Source organism: Cucurbita moschata, unplaced genomic scaffold (genome assembly GCF_002738365.1).
Source record: "Cucurbita moschata cultivar Rifu unplaced genomic scaffold, Cmos_1.0 Cmo_Scf00046, whole genome shotgun sequence".
Taxonomy (NCBI): domain Eukaryota; kingdom Viridiplantae; phylum Streptophyta; class Magnoliopsida; order Cucurbitales; family Cucurbitaceae; genus Cucurbita; species Cucurbita moschata.
The window spans coordinates 869,862-896,485 of record NW_019268562.1 but is presented as its reverse complement, the minus strand read 5'-3'; the positions used below and the strand labels follow the sequence as shown (position 1 = coordinate 896,485).

General features: G+C 33.7%; 2 non-coding genes across 2 annotated transcripts; one reads left to right on the top strand and one right to left on the bottom strand.

The window, feature by feature from the left end:
- Positions 1 to 9,926: 9,926 nt before the first annotated feature.
- On the bottom strand, positions 9,927 to 9,998 carry TRNAP-UGG. The gene has a single exon. It is a non-coding gene; the product is annotated as a tRNA-Pro (tRNA).
- An 11,786-nt stretch (positions 9,999 to 21,784) lies between these two features.
- Positions 21,785 to 21,857, top strand: TRNAF-GAA. The gene has a single exon. It is a non-coding gene; the product is annotated as a tRNA-Phe (tRNA).
- The last annotated feature ends 4,767 nt before the right edge of the window (positions 21,858 to 26,624 follow it).

Below are 26,624 nucleotides of genomic sequence, written 5' to 3'. Positions count from 1 at the left end.
TTTTATTTCGAGAAAACATTTTACTTTGTTTTCAACCTCTTTTAACTTGCAATCCGTGCTTCAAGAACCCACCAAAAATGGGTCATGACTCCCTTTTTGTTTTCACTTCCTCCTAAATCTATAAAATATCTCCTACTTTTATTCATTTTCTCTTTTCTTAAATATTAAAATCTTAAATAAAAAGGAAGAGCTCTTTAAAATATTCTTCTTTGCCAGGAAATTTACATAATTTAACATTTTAAAAATCGGTAAATTAAAAAATCTTACATTGATTTATCCGTAATTTCATGTAGTCTTCCTAAGTTTGCCGGCGACATTGTTTGTTGTCGAGTTTGATAATCTGAGTTTGTAACCCATCCGTTAGGGTTCTTGAAATGATTCTCTAGATTATCCCTTCCATGTTTGGAGTTGGGCCATGGGTCTTGGGTGAAGGAACCGTTGGTTTACCGCCCCTAGTTCACATAGTATCATTGTCTTTGAGATAACAATTCTTTTCTATTTTATCTAAATTTTTTAAATATGGGTTTATTTCCAAATGCATGCTAACACCCTTATTGTTGAATGAATGACATGAAACTAGTTTCACATAGTAACGTTGCCTTTTGCTTCTATTGGTGAAAGGATAATGTTGGATCGATAGGACAACCCTAGGGGGTGTGAATAGGGTTTCAACAATGTAATTATTAATTTTTGTTTTAATAACAATAAAAAACTTGATACCATGCAATAAAACTTAATCATAATTTAGAACTTAAATAGGAAAAGATTAGAAAATATAATAGTTTTATAGTGATTCAGTCAAACTCGACCTACTCCACTCCACAAGCACTTCTTGAGAATTTGAATAAAACTTTCTGATTCTTTCCTCGGATCAGAGCCCAACCGCTACACCGCTCTTTTTACGAGTGCAAGAGCAAACTCAATTCTTTCCACGGCTCAGGATCAAACCGGTACACCACTCTTTTTACGAGTTCAAGAGCAAACTCAATCCTTTCCACGGCTCAGGATCAAACCGGTACACCGCTCTTTTTACGAGTTCAAGAGAAAACTTAATCATTTCCACGGCTCAGGATCAAACCGGTACTCCGCTCTTTTTACGAGTTCGAGAGCAAACTCAATCCTTTCCACGGCTCAGAATCAAACCGCTACACCGCTCTTTTTACGAGTTCAAGAGCAAACTCAATCCTTTCCACGACTTAGGATCAAACCAGTACAATTGTCTGAAATCTTATAGAAACACACCAGAACACTCTAAAATAATAGACATCTCTCAGAATAAGATAAAAAAAAATAGAATTAGAAGCTTTGTAGAGAGCAACAATAGAGGCTTTTTAAAAAAAAAATTAGATAGAGGTTCTGTCGTTGTGTTGTGAAAAATACTAAGAGATGATGAGTTTAAATATCGATCAAGTTGTAAAAATAGAAATTGATACGGAATACTAAAACGTGAACCGAAACATGGACCACGAAAAATAATATTTATTTATTTTTAAATTTATCGTAAAAAATTATCGACCACATGTTTCATTTAAAAATATTTTAAATTCATTTTTATTTTATATATATATATAAAACATATTTAAATGTAATACTATAAAAAAATGTTAATGAAAACTGTGAGTAACATTTTGAAAATAATTAAAAGTTTCATAAATCTAAATTAAATCCTTATAATTGGAATGATGTTGTAATTCAAATAATTATCTTTATGAAAACTAAATGAAATCGTTATAATTTCTTTCTATTTAAAAGTAATAACTCGTTTTCATAAATGAAATCATTATTTTTTTTTTCATTTAAAAGTAACCACTAGTTTTCATAAATGTAAATGAAATCTTTATAATTTCTTTCCATTAAAAAGGTAATCAAAAACTTTTATAAATGTAACTGAAATTATTTTATAATTTAAAAGTAATGGAAAACTTTTATTAATGTAATTGAAAACTCCACTATTTGTTACTCTACCAAATTTATAAATGTCATACTTCGATTGGTCTATGATATCAATTTTTCCGCTGGTCCATGATGTCAATTTTGTCACCACATGATCAATTTTGTCACCACATCATCAATTTTGTCACCATATCATCACGTCAGGTATTTTGTTTTGAATTTGATTGGTCCATGATGTCAATTTTACCACCACATCATCACGTCGGGTATTTGTTTTGACTGGAACTTCTTCGTTTTATCTCTAATTTGAGTGAACCAAAAAAGACGTTGAAATCGTTATTCCCAACCTTACACTGGGGACAAAAATACTGAGAATTGTTAATAATTGAAGGTAGGTTTGTTATCATCAAAAGATTAAGGCAAAAAAGCCAACAGATAATAGGTCGATTATACCTATAGGGTAGCTTTAAGCGTGACAACGAGATTATTTTTTTTTTTTAGTTAAAAATTAGAAATATAACAATCTACCTAAAACCCTCAGACTAATTTTGCTTCATTTCTAAATGCAGGCAGACAAAGTAGAAAAATGAAAATATGTAAATGGTAAACTCAAACATTTCAAAGAAATAAATAAGTTTTGATGGTACTAATGCTAACTCTAAAACAATCAAACCAAATTTATTTTAAAGATAGAAAACTTCATGTCTCCATCTTGTAAAGCCAATAAACCAAAGGGCCTAATATAGTAGAGAAATAAAAAAAATGTTACCCTCATGTGTGTTGTGCTATGCCATAAGTGATGGATGTTGACTTTGACCAATTCCTACTATTTTGTTTCTATATTTTGAAACTATTTTAAGCACTCTTCTCTTATACTCTTTATAATTTTTACCTTTTAAGGTTGTAAATATTTGGGGGTGACTATTATGATTACCAGTCAAAGTCAAGTGGAAATAAATTTTGAAGATGAAATTAAAGTATTAATTTTGATATCATCTTTACCTGAGTTTTGGGATATTGTTATTAATGAGATTCAATCTAATGCCATTAGTAATTCACAATGATAATATTCAAAATACATGACAAAAAAGAATGGTCAACATAAGATATTTGAAACAAATAAATATTTTTGTCCTATGTGATATATCAAATCACTCATTTGAAATTCCTTAATAATAAACCTGAAGTCTTACCTCTTTTATAGAGAAAAGTTCCTTAAATAGAAGTCTTATTAGATACTTCTAAGCATTTAGAGATCAACTAGAAACAAAGCTAAACATTCTAAAAAAAATTAGGGGTTAAAACTTTTAAGTTAACGTAATTTAAGAAACTTATGATTTTTATATTATCAAGAGTTTAATTGAGCTAGTCGATTCAATCTAGTGGACCCAAGAATTGAACCAAACCAAACAACCTAGTTAGCAACATGATTTAGTGGAAGCATTTTCACGCAAAGTAGAAGCAATAATGGAGGGTTTGAAATAATATAGTTTTCACCCCTTGTTTCTCGAGTGAATATTGAAATAATATAGTTTTCATGTTAAGTTTTGCACGGAAGAAAGAAAGATTGGGATGTAAAGTATTATTTTAATTTATTTGTAATATACAACAATATATAAATTAACTATAAGAAATACATAAAATTACATGTGCTCCCAGAGCTTCAATCAACACTGGAGGGTTACTTCTGCAACCACTCTAAAGGTGCTCAAGATCACAACGAGTTAGATAAAACATCTCTAGAACTTTGAATCCAATAACTTGAGTTTGACTTGTGATAGGATCTCTCTTCTTGTGGAATCTGCATAAAATAGGAAAATCATTCCAAAATAAATTTTTATAAGGGATTCTATGGTGTAGTGGTAAGCACTTTGGACTTTGAATCCAACGACTTGGGTTCAACTCCTGGTAGGACCTTTATGAAATGACCTTGATGTGAAAACACAGAATAGGGATCGATAACACAAGACGTTTTAAAACAAAAGGGTGTTACCTAGCATGTGATGCGAAAACACATATTTTCTTGAGGCATAAGGTGTAACATTCTTGAGTTATTTCGAACTTGCTCCGCTTCATGCCTTCCAAGGCTTCATGAACATGACCGAACTTGAGGTATTGTTGTTGGCTCGTCGGTTCTCAATCTTGTATGTTTCTAATGTAATCATTTGAACCCATAATAACTAGCATGAGTTTTAGGTTCCGAACTTGCTCCAACCAACTTGAATTGAATTTATTCTCGTGTCATATAAAATAGACCTTATAGAAAATAGTTGGTAATGTAACATTCTTGAGTTATTCCGAACTTGCTTTGCTTCATGAACATGACCTCTGCTTGAGGTATTGTTGTTGGTTCGTTGGGTTCGTTGGTTCTCAATCTTGTAGGTTTCTAACGTAATCATTTGAACCCATAATAACTAGCATGAGTTTTAGGTTCCGAACTTGCTCCAACCAACTTGAATTGAATTTATTCTCGTGTCATATAAAATAGACCTTACAGAAAATAGTTGGTAATTTGGAGCATGTCTAAGCCTTGAGCTAGGATATGACTTCTTGTTTCATTTTTCAGGAACTAAACCTTAGAGGTTGTCATGTCATGCATCGTATTTTAACCATGAAAACTCTTCCAAAGTAACTCTTCATTTTCTCCCCATGAGTGCATAGGTGGCGTTGTCATAATCGTGGCATCCTGCTAGCAAATCGTTGTGCAGGGCATCTCATTTAGGTGAGGGAGATAATAAGTTCATCATGGAATCCTGCTCATGGTACATATACCATAGATCCCACCTAAAGAGAAATAGGGGCCTCGCGGTGCACTTCATGAAATGAGATAATGGTTACTTCAGGCATGTATCCTAGCAACTTGTTAAGCATGATGTTTGCATTAACCCAGGTGTTTTCTTGAATTCTTGGTGATCCGAGGTTAATGCATAACGTCTTGGGTCAAGCTTGGAACTTATAAGTTCTTAGGAATAGGCCAGCATGATATTGTGCACGTAGTATCTATTAGAGACCAAGGGTACATCTGGGGAATCTATTATTTCAAGGATACCACTTTAGTTATCCTAGGAGGTAAAGTTATATGGATGGTGATGAGCATTTTCTCCCATATCTTGGTTTCGCTAACTAAAGTTTTCCAATAACTCCTAAACTTCATTACCTTATATAACCTCTCGGGATAAGGATTCATACAACATTTCATAAAATAAGATCTACTGAGAAAACTCGAGAAAAGGTCAAATTTTGATTTGACTTGGACAGCTCAATTGAACTGGCCGTATCATCGTTTTCTTCCTCGGAAAAGGAAGAAGATGCACATTTTTTCGCATCGCCGCCATCTGAAACTCGGCCTGTACAGCCACATTTACAGCGTTTCTCTCCTCAATTTCTTCGTGAAACTTAAAGCTGGATGTTACCAGAAAGGGCTAGGGATTTATTTGATAACTTCTCGTGGATCGTAGCCTAAGATATTCGCTACCAAAGTTCATCCAAAATCTGATTTATCACTAGAGATAAAACAAAGGATTTCTTATTGGGTAGCCGATTCTAGGGGTTTCAAGGCCCGATTTCTTCATTGAACCTCTTCCATATCCTCTCTTCAGGCTAAAGGAATTAGTTTGGACGAACGTCTTTGAGTGTAGGACCTTAATTTCCAGAAATCGTTCTCGGTATGCAAATTACTCGAAATGCCAGATTTTCGATCTCGTGGGTAGCTTATTCTACGACATTTCAGCTCTCGATTCTTTCATCAAGTTTACTCAACTTCTTCCTCTAAATCTAGAGGAATCCTTAATTTGATGGAAAATAGACCGTAGATAGGAACTCTTATCCCCAATTTAATTTCGAAACCTATTTCTTTCAATTCGGCACGCTCTCGAGGTTATTTTTCTTCGTGGTCTTCTATGGAAGCATTCCTTGGAGGTGCAGAAACTGATTGGAATCATTCTTGCTTGACGAGTCATCATGTATCCTCGAATTGGATTTTCAAGTTTTTCTTGAAGTTCTTCAATGGCTGATTGAATTGGGGGAATGGTTTCTTGGCACTTTCAGCACTCTATCCCTTCATAGAACTTGTGGGTAATCTTGTTGAGAAACGGTAGGAATAAGTTTGAAGAGAAATGGTGGAGGATTGTTCTCGAATTTGGAAGAAATCTGAGAGTAGGAGACCCATAATCTAAACGTTTATTGTCTTCGATTGCAGGATCGACCTTTCTCGATTCTTATTCCGTATTGTTGCTCCGACTTCAAACTTTATAGGAGGAGCTTAAACCGACATTGAGAGCTCCAGAATCTTTGTTATTTAGAGATCGAACTTTCTGGATAATTTTTTTGGAGATATCAACTTCGATCATAGCCTAACCGACCTGTGCTTTGAATACTAGTCGTTTGATGTGATGATCCGTGCGTGTTCGTTCTAGATCATATCAAATTTTGGAGGAGATCCGATGGTTGAGATTTGAGTTCGAAAGATTTTGCTCGGATGGTCACGGTAGATGCTCTTATTCTAATTAGAGTGGCATTTTTGTAACTATCCATTCTTCCAGTGGTATTTTGGTAATTTGCCACTTTTCGAATATTTTATTATTATTTTTCTCAAAAAATCCATAATTTTTCTACAAATTTCTCTTTTTTTTTTTTTTCATTTTTCCCTTTTTTTTTTTTTGAATCTTAGATTCCTTCTAGATAAGGAATTACAAATTTAGAAAGATTCTTGATAATTGATAAAATGACTTTTTTGCCCTTTTGATTTACTTTTTCCTTTCCAATCCTTTTCAAAAGGCCTTCAACTCCTTGAAATCACTTGTTGGGGTACACAAGTGACTTGACTAAGTCCTTTGTGCTTGCTTAATCCTTTAATTTTTTTCCTTTCTATCCTTTGGGTCTTTCATGAGTGGCTTATTCTCGTGAGAGATAATTTCCTTCATTTTTGGGGTGTTACATATACATACTCGTTACAAACACAAAATAAGAAGCAGACTCAAAAGAAGAACAAAAAGTAGTAGATTAAAAATAGAGCTTAGTCCATGGCTCACGCTCCAAAGTCCACTCATCCACGGCCAACTCTTAGTTACTTGAAAAAAAATGATAAACATGGAGTGAGTAAACTTAGTAAGTAGCCTACTAGTAGGTTCTTAATCGCGACCTTAAGCTAGGATATTACTTCTTGTTATGTTTTCAGGATCTTATACTGATCTTGAAAACCTTCCCCTAAAATAACCTTCATTTTTCTCCCCATCTATCTTTTTTTTAAACACTTTTGAAAGTTAAAAGAGTAGTCTCCAAGCTTTTTTTTTTTTTTTGAAAATTCAACTATTTTTTTTTAAATAATTATGAATATTTTTTTTATAGATAAATTGCAAAGTTCAATGGTATTTTTTATTAATTTAGATTATAATTTAAAAAAAATACAAATTTTTGTTGATTAAGTTAATATTAATTTAGTATTCTTCTTAATTAATGTATCATTGTCATATCGGTGTCCTAGTTTTTTAAGAATGACATATTACCATATCTATTTGGTATCATATTTATGTCTAGTATCTATATCTCTTTTTTTTTTTTTTATGACTTTGAGATATTTTTCTTTTATAAATAGATATCTTCACGAAAATAAGTTTAATTTATGTTGAGATGAAGAATAAAAATTGACACCTAATGACGTTGATACTTGGGACTTTGATTCCTCTTAGTGTGAAGCTTGCATCTTGCAATTACTTGGGTAGAGAATGTGTTTCACTTAAAATTCACTCAAGAGAAAATAATCAAATAACGAACCATACTTGAGAGAGGATAATTTATTTATTTATTTTTTTAATCTTTGAGAAATAAGAAAGAAAAAAAATTAAAACATGGTATGAATGACATCTTGTTGAATCTTTGTTTTGTTCTCCTAAGTGTATATAAAAAGAAAAAAAAAATCTTATATATTTTTAGATATAATTTAAGATTACCTATTTAATAAAACTCCATCCAAACTTCTACTCATAAATTTAATTATTATTTGTATACAATTGTTAATATGTAAGAAAATACACATACAAAATGTTTATACTATTGGTAATACACTAGTCTTGGTTGTTTGACTAAAACAATGCAACCATTGTCCAAACTAAAGAATTTGATTCGAAGCTATCTCCTAATAGAGGGAGGCTCAATTAGACTTTGTTGTAAGATTCGACCATATCAATTTGAATAGCGTTCTCCAACTATAAATATTGAACTCCAAAGTATTCACGAGCAAAGTAAGTTTGTTGAAACTATCTATAAAAGTGTTCCAAAGTGAGTCGTGGAGAAGATTTGCCTTAAAATCTAGTTCCAATTAAGGATGTCAATATTGAAAAAGTACAAGCTGTTGGAAGGTTTGCCGTGGAAAATTTCAGAGGTGGTAGATATAATTTAATTTACAAATGTGTGGTGAATGGTCTTTTCAGTGCCATATAGGCTTTGACCCCAAATTTTATATTATTGTGATAGAAGCTATAAATGACAATAATATTCATTGGTCAGATATTGCAATTGTGAAGAAGTTCCGTCATATGCATCAGACGTTACCGCCATCCTATAAGCTCTTATCTTTTGTGGAATTCATCAAATTCCCTCTCCATAAGTAGTAGTATAACTACTAGATTGCTTTCATTACTTACAATAAGTCCTCAATCTATATGTGCTTGTGGGACATTACTCTCTTTTATCTATAAAAATGGCATAGCCATATTGATATAATAATCTTTATATAAGTATCTTTCCTCTCTCTATATGTGCTCGTGGTACATTACTCTCTTTTATCTATAAAAATGGCATAGCCATAATGATATAATAATCCTTATATAAGTATCTTTGGGCGCATCTTTCTTAAAAGGATTGTAATGACAGATGACCTAGGTGACGACAGTGGACAACATGCCTGCCTTCCTAACCACGAATGGACTACGGGGCTTTGCACTTGGGCCCCTGAGAATACCACATCAAGGTGACAAGATTCGAATCTATGGCTCTCTGAAACTTCTTCATCGGTTATTTCGGCGCATCTTCCTTAAAAAGATTGTGACAACAGATGACCTATTTGACTGAAAAGTTCCTAGAAAGAATACAGTTCTAGGATTGTGACAAGAAAAGAATGGACTCATAAGATGGGCGGTCATAGAAGCGATTTCATTTGTGTTATCCGCCAAGGAAATGATCAAGGAATTCTCTATACACGGCTAAGAGACGACCGTATTGTTGCACATCCTGAATAAAGTACCGTAGGCAAGCAAAGCTTTTGAAAATGAAAGCGTGTAGAATTCAGATCCATTTTCTCTTCGATTTGTAAACTTCAGATCTGATCTTCCTTTCGTTTCCGGGTGACTGAGAGAGAATTTAGGCCTGGTGTGTATTTGATTCGGTCAACAATAAGGTACAAAGCAGATTGATTAAATGTGCTTGAAGTTCCATTATCGTTAGGTCGAAGATCTCTATTAGGTTTAGTGCACTTTGGTAGTTGCGAATGTTGTCGTAATCGAATGTCTTTCTCATTCGACATTCTCTCTTACCAAGAACTCATAGTAGCCAAGGTTGAGGAGACAGTCTGTGAGCTAATTGGGTTTCGAGATTGCGTATACACGAAAAGAGCTCGCTTTCGACTTTCTCCTCGGCGTTTTGTGCCCGATTTTAGTTCAGGAAAGGGTCTAATCTCTTTCATTGGAGCACATTGATGCCGAAGGCATCTTCGGAACTGGTGGAGAGGCATGATGACTTCAGGCTATTCAAATAGCATGACCGATACCACAAAGAAAGGGTATCTAAGTCACACTAGTGGAATAGCTTTTTCATAATAATTATCTCGATATATGATACCAAAAACCTGCCTGATGACTGATAAGGTAAGGGGTTTCAAAAGACAAAAGAATAACAATTCTTGCGAAAGTGTGCGCGGTTCGCCTGCCTTCTTGACCACGAATAGGCTATGGGGCTTTGCACTTCGGCCCCTGAGAATACTCGTTGTGCATTGCCACGCATTCCTTTGGGTTAGGCCCCATTGATAAATGTCTTTTGAAGGGGCATTCCAAGAATCGAACTCGAGACCTCTTGCACCCAAAGCAAGAATCATACCACTAGACCAAATGCCCTTATTATGGACTATATATTAAGTTGTTTATGGAATGTATCATCATTATTTCATTTATTTTCTTTGTTAATGAAATCCATGAGCAATTATTATTATATCTTTTAGATCTCGACCGCTGTTAAATTATTTACATAGGGTTTGCGATAATTACGAGAGAAGAACTGTTAAATTATTTACATAGGGTTCGCGATAATTACTTTAGAGAGAAGAAAAAAGAATAATTACATAGGGTTAAAGAATAATTACATTGGGTTTGCGATAATTACTATAGAGAGAAGAAAAAAGAATAATTACATAGGGTTTGCGATAATTACTATAGAGAGAAGAAAAAAGAATAATTACATAGGGTTTGCGATAATTAGCATAGAGAGAAGAAAAAAGAATAATTACATAAGGTTTGCGATAATTACTATAGAGAGAAGAAAAAAGAATGGAAGTTATTTTCTAGTGTAAGTTTTAGTTTGATAGTTCCATTTGAGACATATATCGTGGAGTACACAAGTAAATGATATTAAAAAGCATTATGCGATAATTACTATAGAGAGAAGAAAAAAGAATAATTACATAGGGTTTGCGATAATTACTATAGAGAGAAGAAAAAAGAATAATTACATAGGGTTTGCGATAATTACTATAAAGAGAAGAAAAAAGAATAATTACATAGGGTTCAGAATAATTACATAGGGTTTGCGATAATTACTATAAAGAGAAGAAAAAAGAATAATTACATAGGGTTAAGAATAATTACATAGGGTTTGTGATAATTACTATAGAGAGAAGAAAAAAGAATAATTACATAAGGTTACTATAGAGAGAAGAAAAAAGAATAATTACATAGGGTTAAGAATAATTACATAGGGTTTGCGATAATTACTCTAAGAATAATTACATAGGGTTTGCGATAATTACTATAGAGAGAAGAAAAAAGAATAATTACTAGGGTTACTATAGAGAGAAGAAAAAAGAATAATTACATAGGATTAAGAATAATTACATAGGGTTTGTGATAATTACTATAGAGAGAAGAAAAAAGAATAATTACATAGGGTTAAGAATAATTACTATAAAGAGAAGAAAAAAGCGATAATTACTATAGAGAGAAGAAAAAAGAATAATTATAATTACATAGGGTTTGCGATAATTACTATAAAGAGAAGAAAAAAGCGATAATTACTATAGAGAGAAGAAAAAAGAATAATTACATAGGGTTAAGAATAATTACTATAGAGAAAAGAAAAAAGAATAATTACATAGGGTTATGAATAATTACTATAGAGAGAAGAAAAAAGTGAAGGCTGAAAAAAGAATAATTACATTACATAGAGTTAAGAATAATTACTATAGAGAGAAGAAAAAAGTGAAGGCTGAAAAAAATAATTACATAGGGTTAAAAATAATTACTAAAGAGAGAAGAAAAAAGTGAAGGCTGAAAAAACAATAATTACATAGGGTTAAGAATAATTATTAGAGAGAGAAGAAAAGAGTGAAGGCTGAAATTACATAGGGTTAAGAATAATTACTATAGAGAGAAGAAAAAAGTGAAGGCTGAAAAAAGAATAATTACATTATAGGGTTAAGAATAATTACTATAGAGAAGAAAAAAGTGAAGGCTGAAAAAAAAATAATTACATAAGGTTAAGAATAATCTGAAAAAAGAATAATTACATAGGGTTAGGGTTAAGAATAATTACTATAGAGAGAAGAAAAAAGTAAAGGCTGAAAAAAGAATAATTACATAGGGTTAAGAATAATTACTATAGAGAAGAAAAAAAGTAAGTGAAGAATAATTACTATAGAGAAAAAAAAGTAAGTTCAAAAGTGATAATTACTATAGAGAGAAGAAAAAAGAATAATTATAATTACATAGGGTTTGTGATAATTACTATAAGGAGAAGAAAAAAGCGATAATTACTATAGAGAGAAGAAAAAAGAATAATTACATAGGGTTAAGAATAATTACTGCAGAGAGAAGAAAAAAGTGAAGGCTGAAAAAAGAATAATTACATAGGGTTAAGAATAATTACTATAGAGAGAAGAAAAAAGTGAAGGCTGAAGAAACAATAATTACATAGGGTTAAGAATAATTACTATAGAGAGAAGAAAATATTGTAGGCTGAAATTACATAGGGTTAAGAATAATTACTATAGAGGGAAGAAAAGAGTGAAGGCTGAAAAAAGAATAATTACATTACAGGGTTAAGAATAATTACTATAGAGAAGAAAAAAAGTGAAGGCTGAAAAAAGAATAATTACATAGGTTAAGAATAATCTGAAAAAACAATAATTGTTAAGAATAATTACTATAGAGAGAAGAAAAGAGTGAAGGCTGAAATTACATAGGGTTAATAATTACTATAGAGAGAAGAAAAAAGTGAAGGCTGAAAAAAGAATAATTACATCAGGGTTAAGAATAATTACAAAGAAAAAAATGAAGGCTGAAAAAAGAATAATTACATAGGGTTAAGAATAATCTAAAAAAAGAATAATTACATAGGGTTAGGGTTAAGAATAATTACTATAGGGAGAAAAAAAAGTGAAGGCTGAAAAAATAATAATTACATAGGGTTAAGAATAATTACTATAGAGAAGAAAAAAGTAAGTGAAGAATAATTACTATAGAGAAAAAAAAAGTAAGTGAAGAATAATTACTATAGAGAAAAAAGTAAGTGAAGAATAATTCCTATAGAGAAAAAAAGTAAGTGAAGAGGATTAGGGTTAAGAATAATTTTTATAGAGAGAAGAAAAAAGTGAAGGCTGAAAAAAGAATAATACTATAGAGAAAAAGTAAGTGGAGAATAATTACTGTAGGCTGAAAAAAGAATAATACTATAGAGAAAAAAAGTAAGTGAAGAATAATTACTATAGAGAAAAAAGTAAGTGAAGAATAATTACTATAGAGAAAAAAAAAATAAGTGATAAATAATTACTATAGAGAAGAAAAAGTAAGTGAAGAATAATTACTACAGAGAAGAGAGAAGAAAAAGTAAGTGAAGAATAATTACTATAGGGAAGAAAAAAGTGAAGGCTCATCTTGTGATGAAATGAAGATAGGGCCATTCCAAGAATTGAACTCGGATCATACCACTAAATCAAATGCCCTTTCTAAAAACAAATGCAACATTTTTAACTCCTACTCAATATATTTTTTTCGCTTAAGTTTGAAATCTATTTTCTTGAGCGGTTGTTGGACTATAAAATAAAAAGTTGATGATCTAGTATTTTACTTGTAAGTAAGGCATGTAATATTGAATTGTTCTAATATGCAAGTGTTATCGAATAAACTACAGCCCAAAAAATTTGTTTCTTAACATAATATTAATTTAGTTGCATAGTTATTAGGAATAAGATGGAGAAAGAAATTTTCTTTAAAATAATAAACAGACCCAAGTTCATCGTTGTTGTTGTCTAATTGTGATTTTACAAAAAACTTAACTAATATGTAATATATCAAGGTAAATCAAGAATATATCCTACACGTCATTCAAGATGACAATAAAATGGAGTTAAATTGAACGCAGTTTTAGTTTCATGTCTAGCATAATTGTATTAATGATATTAAAGAAAACTTCGTGTTTTATTAGAAGAGACCAACTTCCTTTAAGATTCTATGAGTTTAAACTACTTCCATTGTAATTGAACATCAATTATCAGCTTTTGGTTATAATTTAGGTAGTAGTCATTATAATATTAATGAGCATAAGAGTTGCAATTCTTTCATGGACCATATGTGTTATAGTTAAATGAATATATATATATTATGTATGTCGAGGTTTGGGTAAAGCACAAAGTAGTAAGGAACACCATTCTCAACTCTAGAGCCACCCACAACTCATGATGGAGATGATGCAAAATATTTTAACATCCTTTGGCATCAAGATTCAGGAAAGATGAACGCCGTCAAATTGGAAATTTTGCCTGTCTTAAGAGTCACAATGAGAACTCTAAACAAGCTGGAGCCTTGGACTAGGCAAATTGTTTAGTGATAGTTGAAATGGATGACTTCGACGTCGTGTCAGGAATGAACGTTTTGCTTAAACACAAAGTCATTTACATGCCCCTAGCAAAATGTCTAGTAGTAATGGAGTCTAACCCGATGATCATTTAGAAAAACATCCATCAACAAAGAGGGTTGAAAATGATGTCGATACTATAGTTGAGAAAGAATCATAGCCATGATGAATCTACGTTTGCTGCTACTGTTGTAATTGAAAAGGGGAGCTCGAGTGAGCCAACCTCAATAGAAACCTTGTTGCCACTACATGAACACCACGACGCAAAATAAGGTTAGATAATGGATTTATCCCCACCAGAAGAGACAAAAACAAGGTCAGATACTGAAGAAGGGAGACAGAAACAAACCACTGAAGCAACATATGTTCACACATAAATATCATCTAGACGGATGAAGAGAAGGGTCAGTCGGAAGCGTCAACCACAATAATTCAAGAAAAATAAAGAGTTCATATAAGTTAAGTTCAAATAAACTTCGAGTTCAAAGCAACAAGAACCAAAAACTGGTGTGAAAATACTATGGATTAGTTAAAGTTATCCATAAGATTATGAAGACATAATATAGAATCCAATTGCTCTTATGGATACGGACTAACCTTGTTGTCCACGTTAGTAACTTGAAACGTTATTATTTCGACCAAGAAAACATCAAGCAGAAGCAGGTGGTATGATGTCATACAAATAAGAAAAAAGTTTCAAGCGAAAAAAGTAGGAAAGACACGAACAGAGAAGACATGAAGACTCAACAAACCGAGAAGTGATTTTCAACAGCTCCTAGTAGGTTGGAAGAGACTCCTCATTATGAGATCAGCTGGAAGCACATCGAGAGATCTAAAGTCAGCCTCATCCAATAAATTGTGTGGGGGCAGATGTTACAGTCATGATTGCCCAAGGCGTGTTGCCTGCGGTTGCATGTTGCATGTCTCAACCATTTTTGTAAACGATTTGTTGTCCAAGGCGGTTATTTGGGCAATGTTATTGTTTACCGATTATTTAGGCGACACGCCTTGAGCTATCATGACCGTCACAATGGGCTAAGACATTTGTTGTCAATATGTTATTGTTGTCCAAGAGACTCTTCATTATGAGGTCATGATTGGCTAAGACATTTAAAGAAGTTTTACCTAGGACAAATTCTATCACAATGCTCTTCTCACTCTCTGAAACTTCTTTAAATGTTATTGTTCACTGGTTATTTGGGCGCATCTTCCTTAAAAAGGTTGTGATGACAGATGACCTGGGTAAAATTTCTATTGGGAGATCAGTGCAATAGAGAATGTGTGTTCCTTTCCTGACACCTTCAGCGGACAACATAACAAAGAGTTCCTAGAAAAAATATCATAGAACAATTTGTGTAATGCCTTTGAAGTTAGGCTCGAGGCTCTATCTTATCTCCAAAGAATATGGTTCATTCTCTATTCACATAGAAATTCTGCAATAGAAAGTGGTACCCTCATCTTCTTTTACAAAACTTTCTAAGTCCTCATGGAATGATTTGAAAGTGGTACCCTCATCTTCTTTTATAAGACTACCTCGGCCTTCATGGAATGATTATGCTATGTTGATTCTTAGAGAAGGGAGTAGGAGTAAGAGTAGATGACTGTTTATAGTCCAAGTCCCGAAAAAGTAAGTTATAAAGAATCATACATACACAAATTTCCTTTGTTTATTCTTGTTGTTTTCTCTCGCATCTTTTTTTTTTCTTTCCAAATATCCATCTAAATTACTTCTTGGTTCGAGGTTTAAAAAAACCTATTTCAAATCTTATTATATTGCATGCTTCAATTTGATATAATTGTTGGGGGCATTTTGAGAATCAAACTCGAGACCTCTCGCACCCGAAGCGAGAATCATACCACTAGACCAAATGCCTTGTAGTGGATCTATCTTTTATGAGCCTCAATATTTGAAATTTATCCGCATGTTTTTGTTTCAATTCTAAAAATAGAAATGATATCCATAGAAATTCTTAATTTTACAATGCAAATAAGAAAAACTGGTCGTCAAGTTTTAGATAAAAGTAGCATACATGTTGATAGATATAAAAATAAATTCAAGTTCTTTCTCTGACCTAATTATCAATTGGAAGATTTAGCTGATATGAATTGTTATTGGTTTGATACCAATAATAATAGTCATTTTAGTATGCTAAGAATCCATATGTGTCCATGAAAATTAGTTAATGCTATATTTTTCTTATATTGGCCATAATATCTCTCAACCAAATGCATTAGTTGAAAATGTATTTAATATTTTTCTTTTGTCTTTTTCTTTTTCCCAATGGTCTTATGTCTCCATTCCATTTCAAAATTATAGTTTGTTCAGTAATTTTAAACTCATTATTTTTGTTTGTTCATTCCACCTAATTTGTAAAAAAAATTATACCACTAGACCAAATGTCCTTATAGTAGATCTATCATTTTTAGTTGGCCCCTGCATGCACCATATTTTATGTGATATGAATATGTGATGTATAGATTGTGTTGACTGTAGATTGTGTATGTTATGTGATGTATGAACTTGTGTTGACTGTTGACTGTTTATGTTATGTCATGAATAAGATGTTAGTATTATATGCCATGAATATGTTGATTGATGCCATAGATACACGTAGAATTATTGAGTCATGTCATGAGATGTTTATGCAACTGGAATGTTTATGTAATATGCCATGTAATGTAAGTCATGTGAGATGCCATGTGATGTAAGAAACGTAAATGCGATGTTAGCACTGCTTATGTAATGCCATGTTAGATATGTTAAGGGACCTCATGCATATATGTATGTCACGTGCATCGGGATTCTTCCCCTTTATGATACGAAAGAATGAAATACGATATTTATGTTCGCCATGATATCATGCGGGCCCTTTTCTGTTCTGTGGTGTCCGGCTACGTGTAACACGTTTTGCCCGACCAAGTCAGGCCCAGGGGGTATGTTTAAGAGCCCGCCTGGTGGGTTCATGTACACGTACATGGGCTATGTGTGAAGGAGTACCACACATCCAATCCTACCCGGAATAGAAAAGCGCCCAAGGCTATGAAAAGTTTATGAAAAGTTAGGTCCCGCTCATATGTTGCATGTGTTTGCATTCCTAACCCCAACAGTGGGGTGACTTACTAAGTATTTCATAAAATACTCAAGCCACGTGCTACCTACATTTTTCAGGTAAAGGCAAGGCGCCAATGTACGGTTGACGGCAGAGCTGAGGACACCATGGAAGTTGGAGATGAGATATTTTAAGGAGTTTACTCTTATTAGACTATTTTAAGTTTTACATTGAGTATTGTTTCATTTGGATTTATTTCGAATTCAGTATTGAAGGATTATTTTCGGAGTTTAGGTTTTGTATTGGATTCATGAATATTTATGAAAGACTCTTTTAAGGTTATTTATGATGAGCTTCCGCTTAATGAGATAAGTATGCATGGATGACGTCACTAATTAGGTTAAAGAAAATTGGGGGCGTTACACTCTCGAGGTTATTTTTCTTCGTGGTCTTCTATGGAAGCATTCCTTGGAGGTGCAGAAACTGATTGGAATCATTCTTGCTCGACGAATCATCATGTATCCTCGGACTGCATTTTCAAGTTTTTCTTGAAGTTCTTCAATGGCAGATTGAATTGGGGGAATGGTTTCTAGGCACTTTCAGCACTCTATTTCTTCATAGAACTTGTGGGTAATCTTGTTGAGAAACGGTAGGAATAAGTTTGAAGAGAAATGGTGGAGGATTGCTCTCGAATTTGGAAGAAATCTGAGAGTAGGAGACCCATAATCTAAACGTTTATTGTCTTCGATTGGGGGATCGACCTTTCTCGATTCTTATTCCGTATTGTTTCTCCTATTTCAAACTTTATAGGAGGAGCTTAAACCGACATCGAGAGCTCCAGATTCTTCGTTATTTAGAAGTTTGAAGAGAAAAGGTGGAGGATTGCTCTCGAATTTAGAAGAAATCTGAGAGTAGGAGACCCACAATCTAAACGCTTATTGCCTTCGATTGGGGGATCGACCTTTCTCGATTCTTATAACGTATTGTTGCTCCTACTTAAGACTTTGTAGGAGGAGCTTAAACCGACATTGAGAGCTCCAGAATCTTAGTTATTTAGAGATCGAACTTTCTGGATAATTTTTCGGATATATCAACTCCGATCATATCCTTACCGACCTTGGCTTTGAATACTAGTCGTTGGATGTGATGATCCGTGCGTGTTCATTCTAGATCATATCAAAGTTTGGAGGAGATCCGATGGTTGAAATTTGAGTTCGAAGGATTTTTCTCGGATGGTCACGGTAGATGCTCTGATTCTAATTATAGTGGCATTTCTGTAATTGTCCATTCTTATAGGGGTATTTTGGTATTTTGCCACTTTTCGAATATTTTATTATTATTTTCTCGAAAAATCCATAATTTTTCTACAAATTCCTCATCGCTTTTTGATCATTTTTTGCTTATTTTGAATCTTCAGATTCCTTCTAGATAAGGAATTACGAATCCGGAAAGATTCTTGATAATTGATAAAATGACTTTTTTGCCCTTTTCATTTACTTTTTCCTTTCCCATTCTTTTCAAAAGGCTTTAACTCCTTGAAATCACTTGTTAGGGTGAGTGACTTGATTAAGTCCTTTGTTCTTGCTTAATCCTTTAATTTTTTTTCCTTTCTATCCTTTGGGTCTTTCATGAGTGGCTTATTATTATAGGAGCTAATTTTCTTCATTTTTTGGGTGGTACATATACATATTCGTTACAAACACAAAATAAGAAGTAGACTCAAAAGAAGAACAAAAAAATCTAGATGAAAATAGAAGTTAGTCCATGGCTCACACTCCGAAGTCCACTCTCATCCACGACCAACTCTTAGTTACTTGAAAAAAAAAATGATAAACATGGAGTGAGTAAACTTAGTAATTAGCCTACTAGTAGGTTCTTAATCGCGACCTTAAGCTAGGATATTACTTCTTGTTATGTTTTCAGGATCTTACAACTTGGAGGTCAACATTTCATGTATCATATACTGATCCTGAAAACCTTCCCCTAAAATAACCTTCAATTTTCTCCCCATGAACACATGAGTGGTGTCGTCATAATCATGTAACCCTACTGGTAAATCGTTGTGCAGGGCATCTCGTTTAGCTGATGGGAAAAGTAGGGCTATCATAACATCCAGCTCATGATACATATTGCAGGATATCCTACCTAAAGAGGAATAGGGGCCTTTTAGAACACATCGTAATGCAGATAATGGTTACTTCTGGATATGGATCCTAGCAACTTATTTAGCATGTTATTCACATAGTTCTAGGTACTTGGTACATGGATTATTGATGAACCTAGGTTTATACATAATGTCATGGGTTAGGCTTTAGGAGTTGAGGTTTTAGCTTAGGAAAACATTAGAGGGTAACCTAACGTGGACTAGCACTTTGAGGACCTCTTTCCTTCACCAAACTTATGGGTAAACTTATTTAGAAGGTGCAGGAACAAGTTTGGAAATGAACAGTGGACTATAGTTCTCAAATTCGAGGTAAACCCATGAACACGATACCCCAAAACAAAAAACTTGTATCTCTCGATTGGATACTCGAATAAGATTGCTTCTTGCCCCTAATAGTCTACCCTAATTCATAATTTATAGACAGATTTTCCACTACCATTGAAACGTCTAGAATTTCTATAATTTCATTCTTGATTTTTCTGAATCTTCTGCCAGAAAAGTCTTCTCCGATCGGAGCCTTCCTTTTTTAAGCACCTTGTAATTCTTATTCTATAAAAAATTTAATTATTCGGGAAGTTTATAAAAATTAGAAAAAGTACCATTTTCTTAATGTTTTTTCAATTTTACTTGTTCTTTGCTTCTAAATACAACCTAGCAGGGATTATACACTGTCTCTTATTGGAGACCTTGAGTGTTGCAAATTCTCCTCTCCTTTATAAACTTTCGGTCATCAAAAGTGCTTATTCTAAAATAGGTCAGGGTACAAGGTTCTTATTTGCCTTCTGTTTATCGAGTGGCTTCTTCTACTCTATGATTCTTCCATAGGACCTTAACGAGAGAGATTTCCTTGTTTCTCAATCATTTGACTTTCTTGTCTATTATTTGAATCGGGTCTTCTTTATACGTTATGTCATCTCTCAAGAAGACAGTTTCATGAGCCAGTACTTGCGAACGATCTAGGGTATACTTCCATAGTATGGATACATGAAAGATATTATGTACTGCAGACAAGTTTGGGCATTGCCCAATTCTATAGGCCACAGATCCAATTCTTTCTAATATCTCAAAGGGACAGAGAAACCTAGGGCTTAGCTTCCCCTTTTTACCCTACCTGAGCACCCTTCTCATGGGGTGCTACCTTTAGGAATATATGATCCCCTACCAACAATTCCATATCCTTGCGCCTTAGGTCTGCATAGCTTTTCTCTTGGCTTTGTGTGGTTTGTATCCTAGCTTTAATCTTCTGGACTGCGGTGTTGGTAATTTGCACCAGCTCTGGTCCAATTGTTGTCATTTTCCCCCCTTCTTCCGAAAAGATAGGGGATCGAAATCTTCGTCCATAAAGAACCTCGTATGTGGCCATTTGTATGGTGGCTTGGCAAGTATTATTATAAGCGAATTTCATAAGGGGTAGGTACTTATCCCAGCTTCCTGCAAAATCCATCACATATACCCTCAACATGTCTTCCAATATTTGCTTGAGCATTTCTGTTTGACCATCTGTTTATGGGTGGAATGTCATACTATAACTGCGTACCCAATGCCTTTTGTTGAATTTTCCAGAAGCGAGATTTAAATCTGGCATCTCGGTCTAATACTATTGCCTTTTGTTTAATTTCCAAAAGTATACCCAATACCTTTACCGATGAATATTCATTTTTAATGTTAGCAAGAGTAGCTCAGTTGGGAGATTGTTAGACTGAAGATTTGAAGGTCGCATGTGTTTTATCCACGTTCAACGCACCTAATACAAGTTTATTACCTGACTATACAATCTAAAAACATAACTTGCTTATTCAATCAAAAATTAGTGATTATTTCTTTTTTAAACATAATGAATTAGCGGAGATACCTTTACTTATGAATTTTCATTTTTAATATTAGCGGGGATAGCTCTGTTAGGAGAGCGTCAGACTGAAGATTTGAAGGTCACGTGTTTGATCTCCACGTTCACCGCACCTGATTCTAGTTGCATAACCCGACTATTCAATCTAAAATTAGTCATTGTTCCTTTCTGAAATCTCAATGAATTTTCGGAAATACCTAACGTGTTATAGTTCACCGCACCTTATACAAGTTGGATAACTTGAATATCTTATTAAAAATTAGTGATTATTTCTATTTAAAATTTCAATGAAGTAGCGAAAATACCTTTACTGATGAATTTTCATTTTTAGTGTTAGTGTGGATAGTTCAGTTGAGAGAGCGTTAGATTGAAGATTTTAAGGTCTCGTGTTCGATCCACGTTCACCACACATGGTTCACGTTGCACAATTTGACTATTCAATCTAAAATTAGTGATCATTTCTTTCTAAAATTTCAATTAATTAGCCGAAATACCTTTACTTAAAAACTTTCATTTTTAATGTTAATGGGGATAGCTCAGTTTGGAGAGCGTCAAATTTAAGATTTGAAGGTCATGTGTTCGATCTCAACGTTCACCGCACCTGTTTCTATTTGCATAACCTGACTATTCAATAAAAAAATTAGTCATTATTTCTTTTTAAAATCTCAATGAATCAGCAAAAATATATTTATTGATGAATTTTCAATTCTAATGGTTGTGGGGATAGCTCAGTTGGGAGAGCGTCAGACTGAAGATTTGAAGGTCACGTGTTCGATCCACATTCATTGCACCTTATACCTTATAGTTTAGTTGAATTATTATTTCTTTTTAAAATATTTATTATTTCTTTTTAAAATATAATGAATCAGTGGAAATAGCTTTACTAATGAATTTTTATTTTGAATGTTAGCAGGGATAGCTCAGTTGGGAGAGTGTCAAACTAAAGATTTGAAGGAAACCTGTTTAATCTCACCTGTTTCCATTTGCATAAGTTGACTAGACTGAAAATCTGAAATCACCTGTTTCCATTTGCATAAGTTGACTAGACTGAAAATCTGAAGGTCACGTGTTCGATCCACGTTCACCGCACCTGATTCAAGTACTATAACTTACTATCTTATCTAAATTTAGAGATGATTTCTTTTTAAAATTTCAATGAATTAGCGTAAATAATTTTACTAATGAATTTTCATTTTAATGTTAGCCTGGATACTATAAATGCTCTATAAGATATTTAGTAAAATGACTCATTTTATTGCATGGAACAATAAAATTGATGTTCCCGTAGAATCGTCAATACATTCTACTTTCAATGTTGCTAAGTTGAGTCCTTTTGATGTAGGTGATGATTTTTCTGATTCGAGGACGAATCCTGAAGAGGGGGATGATGATAAGAATCACGATATACATTCTACTTTCAATGTTGCTGAGTTGAGTCCTTCTGAACGTAGGTGATGATTTTTCTGATTTGAGGATGAATCCTTTTGAAGAGGGGGATGATGATAAGAATCATGTTGTTCAAATTGAACCTATTACACAACCAAAAGCCAAGAAGATTCAACAAGCATTCATACTTCATCTACAAAATTGGATAGGCTAGGTTCAACCATCATTTCATGTGTTACAAGCTGATTCGTTTGAGTCAAGACCATTTGTTGATTCAAAAGTAAATATTTGCACGGTTGAAGTAGTGGATGAAGTTGCAAGCATCATTTCATGAGTGGTTGATCCAAATCTTGTTTCTCAATCTTGGATCTCATTATCTAATTCTAGCTTTATCTCTTGGTTGATCAAAATTTTGTATAAGAAGGTGTTAATTTCTTTAATACAAGGGTTCTTGCTTCTACAAAAGCTTGGCTCATTGGGCTGAAGATTACGGTTGGTCTATCATCCTTCAACGGGATCTTCTATCCCCATGACTTGCTCTGATGCGGTCGTTCTTCTAACGCCGATGACACGTCCAGTTGTTGAGATTGGTAATGTGAGTTTGTAACCCATCCATTGAGGTTCTTGGAATGATTCTATAGCTTATCATTTCCATGTTGGGAGTTGGATCATGGGTCTTGGGCGAAGGAATCCTTGATTTACCGCCCTTCGGGTTGAAGGAAGTGTCATACGGCTAATTTTTTTTCAATTTTTTATATTTTTTTTAGTGATTTTATTTGATTTTATTTCAATTTTGTCAAACTCACTCAGGTTCTCATCTCAATCATTTCGACCCTGTTGGCATTCAATAAGAGAGACCTTGGAGATAACCTGTAACTATTCAACTGGATTATCACATTAACAATTTGAATCAAATAAAGTGACATTAACTATTTGAATCACCTCAACCCCGCTTGTTGAACTTGACCAAATGTCTATAACATAACACTAACAAAGGTACAAAGTAACACAAACAAAGGTACAAAGTAACACTAACAGAGGTACGAAGTTCATAAAAGTCTTGTTAATCTAAAATACCATTGAACTTGACCATTATAGTGCTTCTCAAACGTAGGTAAAGTTTAAATTCGAGTCTCCTTGTCAAACTCACTCGGGTGCTCATCTCAACCATGATGGCGTTCAACAATAGAGACCTCGAAAATAGCCGGATTATCGCATTAACCATTTGAATCACCTCAACCCCACTTGTTGAAATTGAAACAAATATCTATAACATAACACTAACATAGGTACGATGTTCATAAAAGTTTTTAATCTAAGATACTATTGAACTTGACCATTAAAGTACCTCTCAAAATGAGGTAAAGTTTAAATATAATTGGTGACAAAAGATGAAACTATAAAATAAAAAGAAATAAGAAAATAATATTCAATTTGAGATAATCAAACCAGAATCTCCTAGGTGAAAGCCAAATATCAAAACCGTTGTACTACAATGAATTTTTGGTGTAGTTGTCCTAAAGTCTTTTAGCTAATCGCTCAAGAGTTTTACTATGATGTTTTGGGTAATGTCTAATTCTTTGACACGTCCTTTCATGAGTGTGATAGAGTTCTCAGAATTACCGCGACGTTTCGAGCTGTTCGATCGTGTGACTCTTTCTTCAAAAGGATAAACATCAAACATCAGGTCTTTGATTGGCAACCCATCCAAAGGAGCGTCGATTGCATCGATTCCATCAACAGTCTTCCCATGAGTTTATGGTGCATGACCAATTTTTTATACCATTCACCTTCGAGCGCCACCATAGTTTTGCATCGTCCGTGAGACGCATTGCGACCAACGTAACTCTTAGGTCTTATGAACAAGTTCCAGTAACCATCAAGTATTGTTCTACGTAAAAAATAAAGCTTTTTAATTCCTAAGCATCCCGGTTTCCATTTAAGGGGTTGTGTTCCTGGATTTTAAGTTTGTTAAGCCCACATGAACTTGGCTTGAGGTGTGGTTCTCTACAGCCCAACTTGTCAAACTCACTCGAGTGCTCATCTCAACCATGATGTCGTTCAACAAGAGAGACCTCGAAAACGACTGGATTATCAAATTAACCATTTAAAATTGAACAAAATATCTATAACATAACTCTAATAAAGGTACAAAGTTCATAAAAGTCTTTTTAGTCTAAGATAGAAACTGTAAAATAAAATGAAATAAGAAAACCACACCTCAAGCCGAGAATCGAACTCGGGTCTCTTGGGTGAAAGCTAGATATCCTGACTGCTAGACGATAATGGATTTTTGATGTAGATGTCCTGAAGTCTTTTGTCAGATCGCAGAAGAGTTTTAGCATAATCTTTTTTTTAATGTCTAACTCTTCGACACGTCCTTCCCTATGTGTGTTAGATTTCTCAGGGCTACCACGACATTTCGAGCTGTGAGATTGTGTGGCTCTTTCTTCAAAAGAGTCAATATCAAATATTAGGTCTTTGATTGGCAACCCATCCAGGGGAGCGTCGATTACATCGATTCCATCAATGATCTTCCCATGAGTTTATGGTGCATGACCCATTTTTTATACCATTCACCTTCCAGCACTACCATAGTTTTGCATCGTCCATGAGATGCATTGCGGCTAACATAACTCTCAGGTCGTATGAGAAAGTTCCTGTAGCCCTCAACTCTCAGGTCGTATGATAGAGTTCTTAGAGCTACCGCGACATTTCGAGGTGTTCGATCTTGTGGCTTTTTCTTCAAAAGAGTCAACATCAAACGTCAGGTCTTTAATTGGCAACCCATCAAGGGGAGCGTCAATTGCATCGATTCCATCAACGGTCTTCCCATGAGTTTATGGTGCATGGCCCATTTTTTATATCATCCACCTTCGAGCGCCACCGCCCATGAGATGCATTGTGGCCAACGTAACTCTTAGGTCCTATGAGCAAGTTCCTGTAACCTTCAAGTATTGTTCAACGTCAAAAATAAAGTTTTTTTAATTCCTTAGCATCCTGGTTCCCATATAAGGGTTTGTGTTTTTGGGTTTTCAGTTTGTTAAGCCCAACATGAGCTTGGCTTGGGGTGTGGTTCTCTACGACCCTCCTTGTCAAACTCACTCTGGTGCTCATCTCAGTCATGATGACTTTCAACAAAAGAGACCTTGAAAATGACCGAATTATCACATTAACCATTTGAATGACCTCAACCTCACTTGTTGAAATTGAACCAAATATCTATGACATAACACTATTAAAGGTTCAAAGTTCATAAAAGTCTTTAATCTAAGATACTATTGAACTTGACCATTATAGTGCCTCTCAAATCAAGTTCATAAAAGTCTTTTGAATTTAAGATACTATTGAACTCATCCATTATAGTGCTTCTCAAACCTAGGTAAAGTTTAAATATAATTGTTGACAAAAGATGAAACTGTAAAATAAAAGAAATAAGAAAATAAAATTTCATTGTCGAGAATCAACTCGGGTCTCCTCGATGAAAGCCAAATCTTCTGTGTAATGTCTAACTCTTCGACACGTTTTTTTTATGTGTGTGATAGAGTTCTCAGAGATACCGCCACATTTCTTGTTGTTCGATCACGTGGCTCTTCCTTCAAAAGAGTCAACATCAAACATTAGGTCTTTGATTGGAAACCCATACAGGGGAGCGTCGATTGCTTCAATTCCATCAATGGTCATCCCATAATTTTTTGGTGCATGACCAGTTTTTTATACAATTCACCTTCAAGCACCACCATAGTTTTGCATCGTCCATGAGATGCATTGTGGGCCGATGTAACTCTCAGGTCCTCTGAGAAAGTTCCTATAGTCTTGAAGTATAATATCAAAACATATTAACGTATTTGATATGTTAAATATTAAAATAATTGATCTGTATCATAAACATTAAATAAAAATATATATTTGAAATTTGAATGAGATTCATATTAATTAAACATACATTATGATATTCTACCACATTTTAATATTATTTAAATAAGATATTATATATTAATGTATTAGGTATTCAAATATATAATTTGACAAAAATTATCTCAAGCTCTCGGTAAATAGAACCCTAAGGTTAAGTCAAAAAGCATCAAACACTAAAAACTGTGACATTTTAGGTGATATTTTGCAGAGAAAGCTGACAAGGTCTTCAAAGAGCAAATGGTCATGTCTGACA